This window comes from Bos indicus x Bos taurus, chromosome 10 (genome assembly GCF_003369695.1).
Source record: "Bos indicus x Bos taurus breed Angus x Brahman F1 hybrid chromosome 10, Bos_hybrid_MaternalHap_v2.0, whole genome shotgun sequence".
Classification (NCBI taxonomy): Eukaryota; Metazoa; Chordata; class Mammalia; order Artiodactyla; family Bovidae; genus Bos; species Bos indicus x Bos taurus.
The window spans coordinates 7169019-7191287 of NC_040085.1; the positions used below are offsets into that span (position 1 = coordinate 7169019).

The following is a 22269-nucleotide window of genomic DNA, read 5'->3' on the forward strand; positions in this document are numbered from 1 at the left end:
TTTTCTTGTCCAGACACTGGCATTGGCAGTGAAACCATCCATTCCAAACCAAAGGAGCCCCCTCACCAATGGCCTTGCCGCCCAGGAACCCTGCAGGGCAGAAGTTGGGGAGGGGATAGCAGTCTGAATAGCGGTCTTGGATGGCTGGAAGCTGGCACCTGTGAACAAGCACCCATGATGGTGATGCATCCGGAACCAGGCTGCCCAGCCAACCAGTGCTTTCCCACCGGAGCTCTTTGCTCTGGGCTCCTCTGCCGTTGATTTCCCAGGTCCCGCCTTGCATTTTCTCCCTCATCTTCACATGTGGGGAGCCCCTGACCGGCTGCTGAAGACCCCCAGACAAGCCTTCAGCTTCCAGATCATGGAAGGCAGCATGGGTGAGAATATGGGATGGAGAGGGTGGGGGAAGTCTCAGTGAAAGTGTGGGAGAAACCTCTTCAGTTTTTCTTTCCTCAGAACATTCTTTGGGTCTGTCTTCCAGACCATGCAAGACAGGAACTTCCCAGTGGTCCAGTGGTTAAGACTCCCTGCCTCCAATGCGGGGGGCACAGTTCCATCCCTGGTGGGGAAAACTAGCATGCCTTGCGGTGTGGCCAAAAAAGGAAATTAAAAAAAAAAAAACCTCCCCCTCCCCGCCCAACAAAACAAAACAGGCGGACCTCATTTCATCTCTGTTTAGGAGAATTAGAGTCTGCCTCTTTACTAGCCTCGAGTCTTTGCTGTTTTTATCTAGCATTGACTACTATTTAAGGAATGAAGGTTTTCTTGGCTGCTTTGTTTTCCCTCATCCTCACACAGAAGGTGTGAGAATAAGCTCGAGAGTTTTCCAAGGGCAGGGAGCAGACCTGAGGCAGGGGCTGGGGTCCCGGTCTGACAGGCCTTGGCACTACACAGAGCATATCGCCTGGGATAAGGCGCCGTCTTGGAAGAGGGGAGCCTGGGTCCTTCTCCATAGGCGGTCTCGCTGAACCATGGTGCTGTCTCCCTCCTCAGGAGGAAGTACCCACGGATACCAGAGATGGGAGCAGAAGCTTTCTGAAACAGCCAGGGATCCAAACTGTCAAAGATAGTGAAAGATTCTAAGGCTTATATAAAAATATATCCGTGCATGCTAAGTCACTTCAGTGACTCTTTTTGACCCCCAACTCTTTTCGACCCCACGGATTGTAGCCCACCAGGCTCCTCTGTCCATGGGATTTTCCAGACAAGAATATTGGAGTGGGTTGCCATGCCTCCTCCAGGGGATCTTCCCAACCCAGGGATCCAAGCCCTGTCTTTTGTCTCCTACATTGACAGGCAGATTCTTTACCACTAGCGCCACTTGGGAACCCCATGTAAACATATATGTGTGTTAGTAGCTGAGTTGTGTCTGACTTTTTGTGACCCCAGGGACTGTTGCCCACCAGGCTCCTAGGCTCACGGAATTCTTCAGGCAAGAATACTGGAGTGAGTTGCCATTCCCTTCTCCAGAGGATCTTCCCAGCCCAGAAATCGAACCTGGGTTTCCTGCATTGCAGGCAGATTCTTTACTATCTGAGCCACCAGGGAAGTCCTATAAACATATAAACATATGTAATCTGTATATTATATAAATATATATTTATTTAAATATATATGTGTTTTTAAGTTTACAAAATCATACAGAAAATACATGAATATATTCACATTTCAAAGAAATGGCAACCATCTCTGAAATATATGGAGTAAAAAAGGGTAAAGTCCTTTTCCTTGTCCCTTTCTCCCACCATCCCTCTCCTAGGTGGCCACTTCTGACAACTGGCCACTGTCCCTCCCTGCATTTCCTCCCTCTTTTCATGCAAATTGGGGATATGCAAGTTGCTTTGTTTGATGTTCTACATTAGTGGAGCTAAACTGGTAAGTGTTTGGCAACTTTTTTTTTTTTAATTTTATAATGTATGTTGGAGACCTTTCTGGATCAGTGCACCCAGCACTGCCTCATTCATTTTAATGCCTTCCCAGCACTCCATTGTATGGATGGTCCATGATTGATCTTACCAGTCCCCTGTGGAGGGACACTTTTTTTCTTTCCGATGCTTTGCTCTCACAAAGAATGCTGCAATGAATATTTCTGTTCATGTAATTTCATACCCACGTGTGTGTGCTGCTGCTGCTGCTAAGTCGCTTCAGTCGTGTCCGACTCTTCGAGACCCCATGGACTGCGGCCCACCAGGCTCCTCCGTCCATGGGATTTTCCAGGCAAGAGCACTGGAGTGGGGTGCCATCGCCTTCTCCACTGTATGTGTATATCTATTCCTAAACATGGAATTGTTGAGTCAATTGTGCTTTCAATAGATGTTGCCAAGTTGTCTTTCTTTAGAGATAACCTCATTCTTTTTAACTGAAGTATACTCAACACCAACATTTACCTAACACAACCAGTCAGAGATGAGATGAAACTGTGGCTCAGTATGTGGGGACCCAACCCTGCATTTTGCTCATGGTTGGGGAAGGACTTAACTCCTGTTGGGAGCTCAGTGGCAAGAGGGGTGGGTGTATTTGCTCTAGTTAGTTCCTGAAGAAACCATCACTGATCCACAACTTTACAGTTTACAAAAATACATTTCTGTGCATAATCTATCTCCTATTAAATGAGGAAGGGCTACATTACTCACTTGCATCCCATTCTATAGATGAGAAAACTGAGGCTTGAAAGAGTCATACTCAAATGACCGGCATGACCAGGGTCTAAGACTCCAACTTTCAGGTGTTTTTCCACTGTGTCAACAGCCTTCCCTTTTTTCTCTGGGACACTACTTCTGTCTCCCCAATCCTTACCACCCCCTATATACCAAATCCTCCCCAAAACATTGCTGCTCTCAGAATCACCCCCAACCCCAAACCTAGGGCTTCGATAAACCCAGGAATATGCAGTAAGATTAGAAGTGGTTTGGATTGGCCTGAAACACACCCATGAGGCTACCCCCGTGGGAGAATTTATAGCATCTTACTGCTCAGTTCAGTTCAGTTCAGTCGCTCTGTTAAGTCCGACTGTTTGCTACCTCATGGACTGCAGCACGCCGGGCTTCCCTGTCCATCACCAACTCCCAGAGCTTATTCAAACTCATGTCCATCGAATTGGTGATACCATCCAACCATCTCATCCTCTGTCATCCCCTTCTCCTCCTCCCAGCATCAGGGTCTTTTCAAATGAGTCAGTTCTTCGCATCACGTGGCCAAAGTAATTGGAGTTTCAGCTTCAACATCAGTCCTTCCAACGAATATTCAGGACTGATTTCCTTTAGGATGGACTGGTTGGATCTCTTTGCAGTCCAAGGGACTCTCAAGAGTCTTCTCCAACACTACAGTTCAAAAGCATCATTCTTTGGCGCTCAGCTTTCTTTATAGTACAACTCTCACATCCATATATGACTACTGGAAAAACCATAGCTTTGACTAGACAGATCTTTGTAGGCAAAGTAGTATCTCTGCTTTTTAATATCCTGTCTAGGTTGATCGTCTTCCAAGGAGCAAGTGTCTTTTAATTCATGGCTGCAGTCACCATGGTTGGAGCCCCCAAAAATAGTCTCTCACTGTTTCTATTGTTTCCCATCTATTTGCTGTGAAGTGATGGGACCAGATGCCTCGATCTTAGATTTCTGAATGTTGAGTTTTAAGCCAACTCTTACTGCTCAGACAGGCTCAAGGACAGATGTGAGGCCTGGACTCCTTTCTACCCACCCCCTCAGCCCCCAGACCAGAACATCAGTTAAGTTTTGGTTCAGTTCAGTCGCTCAGTCGCGTTTGACTCTTTGTGACCCCATGGATGGCAGCACACCAGGCTTCCCTGTCCCAGAGCTTCCCAACTCCCAGAGCTTACTCAAACTCATGTCCATAGAATCAGTAATGCCATCCAACCATCTCATCCTCTGTTGTCCCCTTCTCCTGCCTTCAATCTTTCCCAGCATCAGGGTCTCTTCAAATAAGTCAGTTTTTTGCATCAGGTGGCCAAACTATTGGAGTTTCAGCATCAGCATCAGTCCTTCCAATGAATATTCAGGACTGATTTCCTTTAGGATGGACTAGTTTGACCTCCTTGCAGTCCAAGGGACTCTCAAGAATCTTCTCCAACACCACAGTTCAAAAGCATCAATTCTTCGGCACTCAGCTTTCTTTATAGTCCAACTCTCACATCCATACATGACTACTGGAAAAACCATAGCTTTGACTAGACAAATCTTTGTAGGCAAAGTAATGTCTCTGCTTTTTAATATGCTCTCTAGGTTGGTCATAGCTTTCCTTCCAAGGAGCAAGCAGCTACTCCATGGTGTCGCAAAGAGTTGGACGCAACTGAGGAATTAACACTAACTAACCAGGAGATCAGCCCTGGGATTTCTTTGGAAGGAATGATGCTAAAGCTGAAACTCCAGTACTTTGGCCATCTCATGCGAAGAGTTGACTCACTGGAAAAGACTCTGATGCTGGGAGGGATTGGGGGCAGGAGGAGAAAGGGATGACAGAGGATGAGATGGCTGGATGGCATCACTGACTCGATGGACGTGAGCGAACTCCGAGAGTTGGTGATGGACAGGGAGGCCTGGTGTGCTGCAATTCATGGGGTCGCAAAGAGTTGGACACGACTGAGCGACTAAACTAACTAACCAGGTACTGATGCTGGGAGGGATTGGGGGCAGGAGGAGAAGGGGACAACAGAGGATGAGATGGCTGGATGGCATCACTGATTCGATGCACGTGACTTGGGGTGAACTCCAGGAGTTGGTGATGGACAGGGAGGCCTGGCATGCTGCGATTCATGGGGTTGCAAAGAGTCAGACATGACTGAGCGACTGAACTGAACTGAACCAGGTACTAATGGTACCTGGTTTCAGGACCTACAGAAGCTCAGGTTCTTGATGTCTGATTGCAGAAAGAATTCAGTGAGAGACAAAATGATAGGTAAGAAGTGGATTTATTCAGATTCAGCGAGAAGCACTCTGCCCAGATAGAGTGTGGGCCATCGTAGAGGGCAATTGAGGCCACGAAGTATGGTGTAGTTAGTTTTTGTAAGCTGGGTAATTTCATATGCTAACGAGTGGGAGGATTATTCAAACAATTTTGGGGAGTTCAGTTCAGTTCAGTCACTCAGTCGCATCCAATTCTTTGCAACTCCATGGACTGCAACATGCCAGGCTTCCCTGTCCATCACCAACTCCCAGAGTTTACTCAAACTCATATCCATTGAGTTAGTGATGCCATCCAACCATCTCATCCTCTGTTGTCTGGGTTTTGGCTGCGTTTAAGTCCCAGTCACATGGGTTTGCATCCCAAGCAGGGTTTCAGCTGGGTTTGAGTCCTAACCGTATGGGTTCAAGTCCTAAGCAGAGTTTTGGCTGGGTTTGGGTCCCAGCACATGAGTTCAAGTCCCAGTCCCACTCCCAATCTGAGGTAAACGGTTTCAGCATCCCTATACAACTGCCCACTCTTCATGAAACCCAACATAAAAGCACTCAGGGCTTTTTTTTCAGGTATTCATTTCCTTGTACAGGCTCATGTCACATAAAAGTCTAACTCTACGGGCATGCTTTTCTCCTGTTATTGTCAGTTTAATTTTCCGACTCATTCAGGGACCCTAAGAGGGTCAGGAGAATTCTTCCTTTCCCTATAGTTCCTGGGTATTCTCAGGATGCTTGTGTAATCTTTTCCCCTTGAACCTGGTCTAGACCTAGTGACCCACTTCTAAGGAACAGAATACGGCAGAAGTGAGGAGAGGTCACTCCCAGGGTCAAGTCACAGGAGGACTGATTGCCTTCCAGGTCACTCACTTGCCCTCAGGAAAGCCAGCAGCCATGTGAGCTATGCCATGGAGGAGCCCACAAGATGAGAAACTGATGAACCAGCAAAGAACTGAGATTGTGAACAGCCAGGTGAGTGAACTTGGAAGTGGATGCTCTCGCAGTCAAGTTTTGGGATGACTGCAGCCCCAGTCCACTCCTAGATCACAGCCCTCTGAGAGACCCTGACCCAGAGGCATCTAGCCAAGTTCCTGGATTCCTGAACCACAGAAACTGAGATTACAAATTCTCATTAGTTAAGCCACAGAGTTTGAGGGTAACTTGCTACTCAGACAAAGGTAGCTAATAATGCACTTTTTACAGTCTCCAGTTTTCTATTGCTGGATGTCTGGGCTATGTTTAACTTCTCATTAATATAAAATCCAGTTTAGTGAATATCTTCCTAACCAATCAACTTTTTCTGAATTTAAGGTCACTTTCTAAGAGTGATCCCAGCAGGGAGATGATTGAAGCCATGATTCAAATATGTCCTGTTTTTCATGTGTGTTAGTTGCTCAGTCATGTCTGACTCTTTGCAACCCCATGGATTATCGCCCACCAGACTCCTCGGTCTATGAAATTCTCTAGGCAAGAATACTGGAGTGGGTAGCCATTCCCTTCTCCAGGGGATCTTCCTGATGCAGAGACTGAACCCAGGTATCCTGCACTGAGACAGATTCTTTACCGTTTGAGCCACCAGGGACCCCCAAATTGCTGTCCTCTAAGGAAGCGAGTGATCCAGTTGGGCCACCAGGAGCATTCAGGTCCCCATTCCCATACACCCTTGGCCACATATTCCTTGGTCTCCTTGATCATCTATAGCTACCAGGTAATCATAATACTTTCCCCACCTACTTCACAGGGTTATTGTCTGACTTGAAATCAAAATTATGCAAATAACAAGTGCCCTGGAGAATATACAGTGTTCTGATAGCTGAGAGAGTTTAGGGTTTTTCTTAGAATCTCAGTATTTCTCAGAGTTCAGCCCCTCTGCATTTCATAGAAGAGGAAGCAGGGGCTTGGAATGGCCTAGGGCTGTGCTGGGGGTCACACAGTAATTCATGGCAGGGCAGGGCCAGGACAACCCGGGTCCTTGGCCTCCGTGTGTGGACATCTCCTGACCTATTCAGTCTCCCAGCTTGCCTGAACCAATCATTCAGACAGAACCACAGGGCTCTCTTTCAACCTCCGAGGACTCATAAAATCTTCACATTTTAAGGAAAGCCGGCCCCAACCCTCCCTCCCTTTGCTAATCTGGCCACCTAATGAACTGCCTCCTCTTCACCCCATGTGGCTCTGCTCAGCTCAGCCCTTCCACATCTCAGGGAAAGGGACGCTCACTCCCACCTCCTCCTCTCTCCAAGACCCCAGTCTTAGGCCATGAACCCCAGCCCGGGCTGCTTCCACCCCCTTGTCATTGTAGCCAAGAAAACAGGAAGTGTCTGAGTCACCCACTGTCCCCTGGGCTTTGGCTGTCTGGACCCGAGTTCTGGAGTCAGGGGAGGACATGGAGGGAGCATGTTGGCCTTATGGAAGCCAAGCCTGTCTGTGGAGCCCACATGCCCTGCACTTCCTTGCAGCTTGTGAGACCCCAAAGAGCCTATGGTCCAAGAACCACCCCAGTTCTTGGGAAGAAAGAAGGAGTATTCCCTTAAGATGTAGAATTTTTGTGTTGGTTCTACTTCCAACCAGTTATGGGCCATGAACTTGTCCGATGGTTCTCAAACTTGGTTATATCTTAGAATCACCTGGGCTCTACTCAGAGAGATTCAGACTTAATTTTTTTAAAAAACTCAGGTCTTCCATAAAGGTTCAATGGCTAAGATTCTGCACTCCCAATGCAGGGGGTCTGGATTCAATCCCTGGTCAGGGAACTGGATTGCATAGTCTGCAACTAAAGGTCCCGAGAGCTGCAACTGAGACCTGGCACAGCTAAATAAATATTTTAAAATAAAGAAATAAATAAAAGTTCCCAGGTGATTTCTAGGCACACCCAGGCTTGTTAAGCATTGGGCTATCTTACTCACCTCCTTAAGCCTCAGTCTCCCACCTGTCAAATGGGGCTAAATATGCCTGCTTTCCCCAGCCGCTGAGCAATACACACTCCTAGATGTGTGCAAGCATGCTGAATGTGCAAGGACTAGTGGAATGTGTCTTCCTGGGGCCACATGCGAGAGCTTGGGCAGAAGTGAAGGACCTACGGGTTTCCTTACCTCAGAACCCAGGTCAAGGTGACAAAGGCAGGACCTTGACAAACGTGCTCAAGAGCCTTAGCAAGCCTGTCCCCTGTCCCTCAGTGGTCGTCCTCCAAAGTGCTCAGTACTGAGCAGAGGATATGTAGGGTGAAAACAGCCACCTCAGGCCCAGCCCCCAAGGAGGAGAAAGGCAGGAACACAACCACCCAAAACACGAGGCAGGGGGATAAGAAGGGTTCTAAGAGAGGAAGATGAAAAAGGAGAAAAGGCTGTATTCTAGCTGGAGGGAGTAGGGACGCCTTCCTGTAGGAAAGGGCACAGCAAGCATCCATCTTTGGGTGTGGGATCCCCGAAGGAGGGAACCGCAGGAACAAAGGTTTAAAGAGGAAGGCAAGTGTAATCAGGACTTCCTAGGGTCACCTAGGGTGTGAGTTGTGAATGGAGGGGATGTGACAAGCAGGAGGCCAACGTGCAGCTCTCTTCTAGCCCTTCTCCTATGAACATACACGTACGCACTGCATGATTCCATTGATGAAAAACAGCAAGCGCTTTTGTTTGATAGTGTGATCTGATCATGTTGTGTTGTTGTTGTTGTTCCAGTGCTAAGTTCAGGCTTTGCAATCCCATGGAATGCAGTCCTTCCCTGTCCTTCACTGTCTCCCGAAGTTGACTCAAACTCATGTCCATTGAGTCAGTGATGCCATCCAACCATCTCATCTTCTGTCGTCCCCTTCTCCTCCTGCCTTCAATCTTTCCCAGCATCAGGGTATTTTCCAATGAGTCAGTTCTTCGCATCAGGTGGCCAAAATATTGGAGCTTCAGCATCAGTCCTTCCAATGAATATTCAGGACTGATTTCCTTTAGGATGGACTGGGTTGATCTCATTGCTGTCCAAGGGACTCTCAAGAGTGTTCTCCAGCACCAGAGTTTGAAAATATCAGCTCTTCAGCACTCAGCTTTCTTTATGATCCAACTCTCACATCCATACATGACCACTGGAAAAACCATAGCCTTGACTAGATGGACCTTTGTTGACAAAGTAATGTCTCTGCTTTTTAATATGCTGTCTAGGTGGTCATAACTTTCCTTCCAAGGAGCAAGCGTCTCTTAGTTTCATGGCTGCAGTCACCATGTCTCAGTATCTACTTTTCATTTGGTCATGGGTTGTGTTGTCTTGTCACCTTTCCTGCCTAGTTTTCTTCGATAGTAGGATGGATGTTGGAAAGGTAACCTTTAGAAGTTACTTGAGGGAATTGCCTGGCGGTCCATTGGTTAGGACTCTGCATTCTCATTGCCAAGGGCCCAGGTTCAATCCCTATTTGGGGTACTAAAATCCCACAAGCCTCTATATAGGGCCAAAAAAAAAAAAATTACCTGAGGCCTAAAATGATATCATCGTCCTTCAATTAGGATTTTAGTTAGCTTCTGCCATGTCTAGGGCATCCCATGATCACCTTAGTCCAGTTTCAAGGCTGAAGACCTCATGGCTTACCCAGATATCAAAGCCAGCCTGTGAAGACCAATTTGTTTCTGGTTCACCCTTACACTTTTCTTCTTCTTCTTTTTGACCATGCCATGTGGCTTGTGGAATCTGAATTCTCCAACCAGGGATTGAACCTGGACCTTTAGCCCACTGGATGGACAGCCAGGCTATTTCCACCATTACTCCTTTTTTTTTTTTTTAATAGTTACTGTTTATCAAATTTTGAATCAACTAATCTTTGATATTGGTTTAAAAAATTTTTTTTTTATTTTTAGTTTTGGCTGAGCTGGGTCTTCGTTTCTGTGTGGGCTTTTCTCTAGCTTCGGCAAGCGGGGGCTACTCTTTAGTTGCGGTGCTTGGGCTTCTCATTGTGGTGGTTTCTCTGGTGTGGAGCACGGGCTCGAGGGCACACGGCCTCAGGAGTTGTGGCGCGTGGGCTCAGTGGTTGTGGCTCCCGGGCTCTAGAGCACAGGCTCAATCGCTGTGGCGTATGGGCTTAGTTGTTCTGCGGCATGTGGGATCTTTCTGATCAGAGATTGACCTGTGTCTCCTGCATTGGCAGGCAGATTCTTTACCACTGAGCCACCAGGGAAGCCCCTCTACCCTCACTCTTAAATCGAAGTGTTTTAATTCCCCAGTCCCAGTTCTCTGCCCTAAGTTCTGTTCCCTGACTCCCACCTCAAGGATCTCAGAGATCCCATGCAGCTTCTCAGCTTCATCCCTGATCGGAGAACTCTACCATGGCAGGAGGGCCTCCCAACTCTGGGCTCTCTAGCTGGGCAGTTTCTTCATATATGGTTAGCTTTTTGATGCTTTTAAGATTATTTAAAATATTATGGCCAGTTTTTTTTTAAGTTGTCTTTATCAGCAAGGTGGGTCTGAGTCATCTAAATCTGTCCTCTCTAATTCAATTCTGACATGATAGTTTTTCTACTTAATTTTTTGATCCTAAAACTGTACCCTTTTTATACTGAAAAAATTATATCTAAAATATATACTTATTTGATTTTTCTGACCAAAAAAAAGTTCAAAACAACAGTAGCAATATGACTTTAAAAATCGCAGCCAGAGGCATCCATCCAGCACCTTCTGATGAGACTTGGTCTCTGCAGCTCACTGGGATCTCACTCTAGTCTTTCCTCAGGCTGTGGTGGCTGCCCCAGCACAACACCTCTCCTCTCTGGGCCAAGGGGTGAGTGAAACTAGGGGTTTGCTTCTAGACTTTAAGTCCAGCTTGCAAACCTTGTTTTTCTCTTTATATGCAGCAAATTTTAACAACCTCCTTTGAGAGGTCTTGGAATAACGTTTGGTCCAGTCTATAAACTAAAATATCTTAAAATATTTTAAACTTTGTCTAAAAATGAGACTTCCTATTTTAGTACTCTGTTCCTAACTTAACCAAGAAGAGCTTCCTTCCTACTAGGTAATCCTTAGAACCAATTAAGTTAAACTCATAAAACATTTAAATTAAATAACAGTAAAAATGGCTTCCCTGGTGGCTCAGATGGTAAAGAATCTGCCTGCAATGCAGGAGACCCAGGTTCAATCCCTGGGTAGTGAAGATCCCCTGGAGAAGGGAATGGCAACCCACTCCAGTATTCTTGCCTGGAGAATCCCATGGACAGAGGACCCTGGCGGGCTACATTCCATGGGGTCACAAAGAGTTGGACACGACTGAGCAACCAACACTTTCACTTTCAAAATTATGGTGAATTTGAAGTTCTCTTACGGGTTCTAGTTTTGTATATAAACTTGATAAGAGTTCAACCTAAAACCCTCAGTTTAAATTACTCAATTTTACACTTTCAATTATTTGTTAAAAGGCTGTCATTCTAGAAGATCAAATTATCTAATAGATTACAAGCATTATAAATACCAAACGTGTAAAAATTACTTCTTTTTTTAAAAAAATTTTTATTTGGCTATGCCAGATCTTTATTGCAGCAGGCAGGATTTTTAGTTGTGGCTTGTGGGATATTCAGTTTTAGCATGTGAAATCTTAGTTGCAGGATGTGGGATCTACTTCCTTGACCAGGAAGTGAACCTGGCCTGCTGCATTGGGCGCATGGAGTCTTAGCCACTGGACCACCAGGGAAGTCCCCAGATTACTTCTTACGACAAAAATATCAGTGTCGTGGTCACGTAGCCCGTATCCCTGGTGCCAAATTTCTCACATACCTCCTAGTTCTTCTGGTGCAGTACCCCTCTCAGGCTGATAGCCTGATTGCATTTTGACTCTTAAACTGGGTGTGGTGGGCACAATAATACCACCCCCTGCCAAAGATGTCCATATCCTAATCTCCAGAATCTGTGAATACGTAACTTACGTGACAAAAGGGACTTCACAGACATGATTGAGTTAAGGATCTTGAGATGGCAGATTAGTCTGCATTATCCAGGTGGCTCCAGTATAATCACAGATCCTCATAAGAGAAAGAGGGAGGCAGGAAAGTCAGAGATAGAGTTGAGGGTAACAGAAGCAGAGGTTGAAGTGATGTGATTGCTGGCTGGCAGGGAGCCATGAGCCAAGAAATGAGAGTGGTGTCTAGAAGCTGGAGGAGGTATGGAAGCAGATTCTCTGCTAGAGCCTTCAGCAGAAACGCAGCTCTGTGACACCTTGATTTTAGCCCTGTGAGACCCACTGGGGAATTCTGTTACCCAGGACTGCAAGATAATAAATCAGTGTAATTTTCAGCCACTAAGTTTGTGATAATTTGCTAGAGCAGCAGTAGGAAACTAATGACATTATACAGTAAGTCCCCGCATATGAACAAGTTCCATTCCAAGAGCACATTCATAAGTCTAATTTGTTCGTAAGTCCAACAAAGTTAGCCTAGGTACCCAACCAACACAATCAGCTGTATAGTACCGCACTGTTATAGGTTTATAATATGTGTGCTCAGTCGCGTCCAACTCTGTGACTTCATGGACTGAAGCCCGCCAGGCTCCTCTGTCCCTGGGATTTTTCAGGCAAGAAACTGGAGTGGGTTGCCATTTTCTTCCCTGGGGGATTTTCCCTACCCAGGAATCAAACCTAAGTCTCTTGCATCTCCTGCATTGGCAGGAGATGGATTCTTTACCATTAGCACCACCTGGGAAGGCCCTTTTGACACACATAATACATAAAAAACAAACAAAAGAGTAAAGAAAATATTTTTCATCTGATAGTATAGTAATTTGAAATGTACAGAAGTACAGTACAAGAGCTGGCCTACAGGGGCTGGCATCAAATGAACGGGCAAGAAGAGTTACTGACTGGAGACGGGAGAGGAGGTGGGAGACGGTAGAGCTGAAGGATCGTCAGCAACAGGAGACAGAGGGCGAGCTGCCTTCTGTCATGCCTGATGTTGAAGGCACAGGTTCTTATTTCTTGCTGGATCCTACTCTATCTACCGTCTAGAAAAAAGAGATCCAGTGATGTCCAGGTAGCTCACATCTTTGAAAGTTCACAATTTGAAAGTTTGTATGTAGGTACTTCCTATATAAATAGAATTTTTGACTTAACCCTAAGGCCTCTGAATTCTATGTGATCCTAAGATATTCAAATATCCATTCTATTGAACGTTGAGGACTTTCGAATGACTACCAGTGAGGTCACTGGATAAATGGGAGTTCGAGGTTGTCTACACAGTTGTTTGCGCAGCACAATGCCTTGTTCTGTGTGCCTGTGTAGGCGCTTACTGATACGTGATTGTCTCCGCTTGTTTCTAACCAGAAGGCATTTGCATCCTACAGCTGGCAGTCCTAAGTTCTTGGAAGGTGGTGTGCGCAGCTCCTGTGCTTCATAATATTCAGGCACCTGAGGACTGTTGGAGAAGTCCGTTCTGGTGGCCATTTGATGAGACTGGTTCTCCCCATTCTTTCCTCAAACCCTCTCAGAACACTGTGCCAAGGGACCCAGCAGTGAAGGGTGCTGGGTCTGGACCCTTAAAGCCCTCAGCTGAAGTAGGAGCCGTGGACAGTAATCCTGACACGGTACCGTCAGGTCAGAGCAGGGTCGGCCAGTATGCAGAACATTACCCAGCACAGAGGGGAGGGGGACAAGAAGGGTGGTCAGGGATTTGGAACTCAAGGGCTGAGAGGGGACAGCACAGCAGGTTGCTTGACATCAGACGCGGTCAGCCTGAGGGGCAGGGGGAAAGGGAATGAGGAGGACCCAGGCTGGAACTGGTGGGCATCAGGCTGGAGCCTGGTCCTTCCATCAGCTTGACTCAGGTATGCTGGATTCCCATCCTGGCCCTGTCTTGTGACCTCAGTTTCTTCATCAGAACAGAGTCATTCATACTAGCATCTTCCTCTCCACAGGGAGGCAGGAGACCCACGGGAGGGCGGAGCATGACTTTTGTCCAGGAGGCTGGACTACCGACTTCAGCAGGTAAGCCGGGCCCCAGCCAGTATAACCACTGGGGTTTGAGCCCACCACTCACCTTTGAGGAAGTCCCCTGCCCGTTTCCCGCTCCTCCAGGCCCAGATCCAGGCCTTAACTGGCTCTGATGACAAAACTGGCACCACCCTTCAATCGTGGAGGATGCGTGAGAAACAGGAGCCAGGTTCCAGCCTCAGCTGAAGGAGCCAGCCTCTGGGGGTGGGTGTGTGTGTGCGTGCGCAGAGGGGTAGCTCTGGGAATCTGAACCCTAGAGGACCCTGGAGCCCCACTAGGGCTGAAAATCTCTGGGTTACAGGCCCAGGATCTGGGGCTGGATCCACTGACCCGTCCCCTTTCACAGACAGGCACACGCCTAAGGCCTGGCCTTCACTGCAGTATCATTTCCCAAATGTGCCTTCTCCTGGTGACTTTAGGGTTTGAGCACGGGCCCTGGACACACACTCAGTGTCCCCATACTCAGTTGTGCTAACAATGTTTTGTCACACACAGACACATGGACTTGTGTTCTAAGGAGGGTTACCAGAATTAGCAGATAAAAACTCAGAACACCCAGGTATATTTCAATTTCATACAAGCAACTTATACTTTTTTAGTGTAAGTAAGTTCCAAGGATTGCATAGGACATATTTATTCTAAAATATTATTTGCTGTTTATCTGAAATAGAAATGAACTGGGTACTCTGTGTTTTCCTGGTAGCCCCACTCCAGTGGGGCACCTTCCTGGTTCTTCAGATATACTCAGAACCCCTCTAGACACACACTGATGCTGTCAGTTCAGTTAGGTGGGGGTGCTGACCTCTCTGCCTCTGGGGAGATGCCTGCCTAGCCTGGGCCCAGCATCACTGGCCAAAGTATCCAGGGAGGACTTGCAAGAGATAATGGCCTTGAAATGGCCTTGAGGAGTGAAAATGAAACCTGGACATTGTCCCCCATCAAGGAGGCCAGGCTGGGAGAGGCCTACTGCTGGGCTCCAACGTCCATTAAGTTCCCATGAAGGGGGATGGGGCCGGCTCCACCTCACCCCGCCCCCATCCCCTCCTGCACCTCCACCCAGGTCCTTAGTATGGTAAGAGGGCTCAGAATCAAAGGTGGTGAATCTGGAGGGTGTTTTGGAAACAGACATGGCGAGATACGAATCCTCTGTCCCAGACCGAATCATCAAATCCAGGGCTTCTTTCGGCCCAGCTTTCCTCAAAGAAAGGCTGACAGCCTGCAGAGGACAACCTCCCGCCACGGGGCCAGAGGCCCACCTCTCCATGCTGGTGGTGGTGGTTGGTGATGCGGTGAGTTTGGGAGATAGGTCAGGCCCAAAAGGAGGGCACCCACCCAGGTTTGAGGTTCTTAACTTGTCAGACCCATCACCCTCCTTCTGAAATAAAATACTGTGGACGCCCCTTTTATCATCCTGAAAAGACATTCACAGATATTACAACCAATCCAGACACATAATTAAAAAAAAAAAAAAATATATATATATATATATATATATATATATATATACTGCTCTAATTGTAAAATAAGGGAGAAATTAAAAGCTATTGAGAATAAAATAAAATGTATTTCAATCTCTAATGTTGAAGCATCACTACACTAGGAAGACCTTGGCATGTTTAATTACCCCTGGCTTTCGCTATAAACAGTAGCATTAAGAACGTGACAGGGGAAATACCGGTGGATAGAGGAGTGTTGTTCTGGTGAGTCAAATACCTGACATGATTTCCTGAAAGAGGAATATTTCTTGATAAAACTCCAAACTACACAAAGTATGCATGTTCCCTTGATTTATGTAATAGTTGTGTATTCCTAGAAAACTCAGTGTGTGCTTTTCAAAGCTGTACAACACTGTGTGTTTATATGTAAAACAGAGTTAGGTTCTCAACTAGGAGATTTAGAGACAGGTTTTCAACCGACTGGGGACCTGGGACAATTTGCTGTTGCAGGACCATGCCCCTGCCCCACTAATAGTGCCCCACACCCCTTCAGTGTGACAACACACACACATACCCACAACTCTATAGAACCCGTCCTGGAAGCAGTATCTGCTCCCTGAGGGCCGGCATTAGGAGGTCATGCAGGGAACCCTGACCCCCAGCTTCCCCAGTTTATAGACAGCCTCTGAACTCAGCTAGCCCTGGGGTCTGTGCTGAAGGCGGCACTTGGAGGTTGTTGAGGGTGGGAGAAGGGAAGCAAAGGATACAGGGTTGGCTCAGTCTCTAGGTTTCCTTCTCTCCAGGGACTGTGCTTGGAGCAGGTGGGGGAGGTGAGAGCCATGAGTCAAATCGTGGGGTCAGGGCACTGCAGCACCAGATCCTCCTTCTGAAGGACTCGTTGCCCCAGCTGTTGGGAACTCTGTCAGGTCTTCTGGGATGGCTCCAGCTGCCAAGAGATGCTTCACTAAGGTTATACTCCTTCCCGCATCGCCTGACTTACTGAGGCAGCAATATGAAGGGCCTACCTCAGCCCTACTCAGGACACCTCTCAAGGGCACATATGCTCCAGAGGCCCATGGCGTTGGCCCTGCACCACAGCTCAACTTCTCCTCTACCCACTCTTGTTTCTTCCTCTCCCTTCCACAGGTGTTGATCCCAGGGCCCTCCTTAATAAACACCTCAAACTCCATCTTAGAGTCTTCTCCAAGAACCCAAGCTGTGACACCTGGTAATGAGCAGTGTTGGTGAATTGTGTGACCCAAGTCAGAGGAAAGGGGTGGGGGGCTCATGTCTGCTGGGAGCATCTGGGAGGGTCTATATTAGTCAGGGTTCTCCAGAGAAGTAGAACCAATAGAATATACAGATAGATACATAGAAAGATTTATTACAAGGGATTAAGTGAAGTCGCTCAGTTGTGTCCAACTGTTTGTAACCACATGGACTGTAGCCTAGCAGGCTCCTCTGTCCATGGGATTTTCCAGGCAAGAATACTGGAGTGGGTTGCCATTTCCTTCTTTCCTGATGCAATTGTGGAGGCTGAGAGGTCCCACAATCTGCCACCTGCAAGTCAGAGGCCCAGGAAATCCAGCAGTGACGTTCCAGTCCAAACCCTGAAGCCTGAGAACCAGGAGCATCTGTGTCCAAGGGCAGGCGGAGATGGATGTCCCAGCTTAAATAGAGGGAAAAGTCACCTTTCCCCACATCTGTTGTTGTTTGTTTGTTTTCCTATTTTGCCCCTTAATGGGTTAGATGATGCTCACTGGATTGGTGAGGCATATTCTCCACTCAGTCTCCAATTCCAAAGCTAACCTCTTCTGGAAACACCCTGAAATAATATTTCATGAGCAATCTGGGCATCCTTTAGCCGTATCACATTTATACATAAAGTTAACCCTCAGAGGTCCCCAGAGGAGGTGGGAAATAGGTTGTCTAGAAGGATAGCTAGGACTTAGATGAGGAGGGAGAGAAGATTGCTTCAGCTGATCACGATCATCATCGATGATAATAATGCGCCTTTGTGATAGGTGTTTTATTTACACCTTTCACCTGTGTGGGGAGGTCTGTGGGGAAACGGTGAGGCATAGGGCACCACTGAAGCCCCCAGGGGCTCTGATGGAAGAGGGGCCTGGACTGAGTGGGAACATGGGCTTTATTTGGAAGGCAATGGGGAGCCACTGAAGGCTGCAGAGAGGGAAAGTATGAGGCTGTTGCTGGCTTCCAAGTGAGATAGTCTGAGATCTGCCCAGGTGCACATGGGAGATGGCTGGGTGTGGGGGTGCGAGGAAGGAAGGATCAGAGACTGTGCCAAGCCCAGCCCCAGCCCAGAACTGAGCATGTGCAGGATGCCACTGGGCAGATGTGGACAGCTACGGGGTCCCTGGTTTTCCCCAGTCAGGGGAGGAGGGAAGCTTACCTTTTCCAGGGGATTCATCAGACCTGAGGTCCCCCCAGTGTCTCTCTGTGGTTGGCCTGAGGGGAGGGGCCAGGAGAACAAGGGCTGGTATATCAAGGTAACAACACTAACTAATGTAGCACAGAACACCCCCCAACACCCCACCCCCATTTAAATGAATTAAGTGAAGTGAAAGTCACTCAGTCGTGTCTGACTCTTTGCGACCCCATGGACTATACAGTCCATGGAATTCTCCAGGCCAGAATACTGGAGTGGGCAGCTTTTCCCTTCTCCAGGGGATCTTCCCAACCCAGGTATTGAACCCAGGTCTCTGGCACTGCAGGTGGAATCTTTACCAGCTGAGTCACAAGGGAAGCCCAAGAATACAGGATTGGGTAGCCTATCCCTTCTTCTGTGGATCTTCCCGACCCAAGAATCCAACTGGGGTCTCCTGCACTGCAGGCGGATTCTTTACCAGCTGAGCTAAGAGGGAAGCCTTAAGTGAATTAACCCAATAACAATGACTATGGTGGCTCAGAGGTTAAAGCATCTGCCTGGAATGCGGGAGACCAGGGTTCAATCCCTGGGTCGGGAAGAACCCCTGGAGAAGGCAATGGCAACCCACTCCAGTACTCTTGCCTGGAGAATCCCATGGAGGGAGGAGCCTGGTAGGCTACAGTCCACGGGGTCCCAGAGAGTCAGACACGACTGAGCGACTTCACTTTCACTTTCATTCTCATAATGGTAAAATGCAGGTGTTCTGGCTGGCTCGTGGTTCTTCTCCATGGTGACCAAGCCTCCTCCTAGCCTGTGGCTCCAGGAGCTTCTAAGTGCCTTATTGTCCCCTGTATTCAGTGGATGGATAGGGAAAGAGAGGACACACCTTCTTAACATCTGTGGCCAGGAAGGGGCCCACCACTTCCGTTCACATTCCACCAGCAAGAACCAACCATAGGGCCATACTAGATGCAAGGAGAGCTGGGAAATGCAGTTTGGGGTGAGGCAGCCACTTCCCAGGGGTGCCCTGAAGAGGGGGAGCTTGAGTGTTTGGTTGAAGGTGGCCACCTTTGACCCAGCTGGGAGAGGGCCTGGCAGCAGGAAATACCCTCTGTCTCCAACAGGCTTCTCAGAACACTTTCCACAGTGAGTGTTGAGGGCACTTTGAGGCGCCTGTGGATGGGACGGACCCACAGTGGACTGGGTGGTTGTGGCTTGCATGGAGTGTAAACCTCGTATGCTCCATGGATGGTGTGGCACTTGGGGGCTGGTCCTTGTGGGCTCTGTGTGTTGTGGACCAGGGCTGAATCAGTTTTCCGTGGCTGTGTAGTAAATGATCACAGATTTAGCAGCTGAATCCACATGGATTAGCTCACAGTTCTGTAGGTCAAGAATCCAGGTGGGGATGGTTGAGTTCTCTGCTTAGGTTCTTGTAAGGCCAAATGAAGGTATTCAGTTCAGTTCAGTCACTCAGTTGTGTCTGACTCTTTGCAACCCCATGGACTGCAGCATGCCAGGCTTCCCTGTCCATCACCAACTCCCAGAGCTTGCTCAAACTCACATCCATTGTGTCGGAGATGCCATCCAACCAGCTCATCCTCTGTCATCCCCTTCTCCTCCTGCCTTCAGTCTTTCTTCAGCATCAGAGTCTTTTCCAATGAGTCAGTTCTTCACATCAGGTGACCAAAGTTTCAGTGTCAGCATCAGTCCTTCCAATGAATATTCAGGACTGATTTCCTTTAGGATTGACTGGTTTGATCTCCTTGCAGTCCAAGGGACTCTCAAGAGTCTTCTCCAATACCACAGTTCAAAAGCATCAATTCTTCAGCACTCAGCTTTCTTAATAGTCCAACTCTCACATCGATATGTGACTACTGACCCATGGATTGGAAAGGGAAAAATAGCAATATTCACATATGATAAGATTGTCTATATAGAAAATTCCCACCGAATCTACAGAAAAGCTACTAGTACTAACATGTAAGATCACAGGATATAGGATCACTGTACCAAAAAAAAAAAATTATCCTAATACTGTATACTAGCAATAACATTTGGAAATTTAAGTAAATTTTTAAAAAGCATTCTCTACAACAGCACCAAAAACCATGAAATACTAGTTGCCAGACATATAGGCTGAAAACTACAATCCAGCAGGACATTTTCCATAGAAATGAAGATGTTGATTCTAAAATTTATACAGAAAAAAAAAAAAAGAACTAGAAAAGCAAAAGCAATTTTGAAAAAGGACAAAGCTGGAAGATTTGTACTACCTGTTTTCAAAACTTACTATAAAGCTACAGTAGGAAAGAAAAGAGAGGGTATAAAACTGGTGTTTATTAGCTTTTCTTTCCTGTGAGATCATATGAGATAGCTTTGGGAACCTAAGACACAGGAGAACTTGCTGAGGGATTGGACAGGTGGCCTTGGCAGGTGGGGATCTTGGCTTGTGAGTCATGGACGGGTGATGCACAGATCTGAGCTCTGAATGACGTGATGTCACCAATACTGGCCTCCTGTCACGAGAGCAGGGGCTGCTGCTGCTTCCTGTTTGTGGGTCCTGTAAGACCCAGCTAAATGCGCAGTCCATAGTGAATATTCGTGGTTATAGATAAAGGGGAAATATGTATTAACACATGCGTACTTTGTGTGTGTGCTGATTATCTTGTGGAGGACCATTTCTCTGCTGCTTTTCCTACAGCCTAGATAGTAGAGAACTAACCCAGTAGAATGATCATTGAGTATGCGTAGGTTCTCTGTGACGGGCCAGAGCGAGAAGCTGCTGACTTCAGGGAGGAGGAATGCAGCCTGTCTGAAAAGTGCATGATTATGGATGGAAGGGGAAAGGCTGCATTTTTTCCTAGCAGAGAGCTGCCAGGAGTGAGCACACGTGTGTCTGTGTGTGGTGGGGGTGGGATTGGGGGGTAAGGGGCTGGATTGTGTGTGTGTAGTTGTAGGAACCCAGGAGAATGACATTTCAGTCGCTGAGCTCCAAGTCAACTCCCAAGAAACTTTTAACTCAAAGACACTGGGTCTCACTTCCTGCCGTATTCCCACTCACTGGCTGGCTGGGGCAGGGTAGGCAGTGCTGTTAGGGCTTCTGTTTCCAGTGTCCCTGCCAGGCTCTTTGCAGAGGCCACCTGAGGCTCCTTTTAGTTTGTGGTTCTATCGTTCTCAAGGCCCAGCCTCCATCTCGAAGCTGAAGTTGACTGTTCATCATGTCTCAGCAGTGGGAAGGGTAGAAGATGTACCCTTCCCTGTTAAGGGCAGATGAAAGCCAGGCCCATCACAAGTGCTTACACCTGTGAAGCCAGATCTCAGTCCTGTGGTCCCACCTGGCTACCAGGCAGACTGGGAAAGGGTAGCCCCCAGGAAACAAGGAGAGAGCTGTTAACTTGGAGACTGAGGCTTCAAAGCTAGTGCTTGGAAACAAGGTAGAACCAACAATGAATAGACAGGATTTTAGGCAAAGCAGAATTCACCTTCGCGCATGGGGAAGGTGAGGCAGGACTGGGCTCTCCGAGAGGAGGAGGCAGGCCTTCCAGCTGACTAAGCAGGAGGGCCCGGCTTGGAGGCGGCCTAACTTATTAGCAAGAACTAAGGCGGCAGCGATGGTCATGGTGCCGCAGAACAAGCCCGGCATTGGAGCCAGATGGCCTCGAGTTCAAATCCTGACTCTGTGATCAAGTGTTACAGGTTGGACTGTAAACTGGATCAATCTCTATCATAGATTGTTTGGCCCTATCTTTCAAAACTACAAACACAGCAATTCTACTTGTAGGAACTTATCCTACAGATATACTTGCACATGTGTGAAGCAACAAATATATGCAGCTATTCATGGCAGCATTATTCTTTTTAAAAGCAATTTATTTAGGTCTGTGCTGGGTCTTCACTGCTGCACGCGGGCTTTCCTAATCGTGGTGAGTGGGGCTACTCTTGGTTGCGGTGTGCAGGCATCTCATTGCCGTGGCTTCTCGTTGCGGAGCGTGGGCCCTAGAGTGCTGGCTTCAGTAGTTGTAGCACGCAGGCCTAGTTGCTACGAGGCATGTGGGATTCTTCCAGACCAGGGATCAAACCCATGTCCCCTGAACTGGCAGGCGGACTCCCAACCACTTTTTCACAGGGAAGTCCTGCAGTATTATTTTCGTAATGGTAAAAGATTGGAATGGACCCAATTCGATGGACTCAAATGTCCATCAATATAGGCTTGGGTAAATAAATCATGATATATTTATGCAATGGAATACTATGTGGGAAAGAATGAATTTACTTTCTTATGTATTAATATGGTAAGATCTCTAAACTATATTGTAAGTGATAAAAACAAGACACAGATCAATGTATATAGTTGACTACCATTTGAGTAAAGAACAAAAACAGATAGCGAAGGATAGCTACCTGTATATATCTAAATGTGTGTATATGTATATTTTCATATTTGCTTGGATATGCACAGGAGATCTTTGAATATGCACATACAAGGCCAGAGGCTTCCAGGACAGAGAACTAGGTGGCTGGGAGTCAGGGCTGGGAGGCTGACTTTTTATTGCACTCTTTTATACATTTGGAATTTCAAATTATGTGAAATGTATT

At 47.3% G+C, this 22269-nt stretch overlaps 1 long non-coding RNA gene across 1 annotated transcript; it reads left to right on the forward strand.

The window, feature by feature from the left end:
• Window positions 1-272: 272 nt before the first annotated feature.
• Window positions 273-13844, forward strand: LOC113899318. The gene is made up of 3 exons (XR_003512896.1): window positions 273-377; window positions 5772-5882; window positions 13773-13844. It is a non-coding gene; the product is annotated as an uncharacterized LOC113899318 (long non-coding RNA).
• The last annotated feature ends 8425 nt before the right edge of the window (window positions 13845-22269 follow it).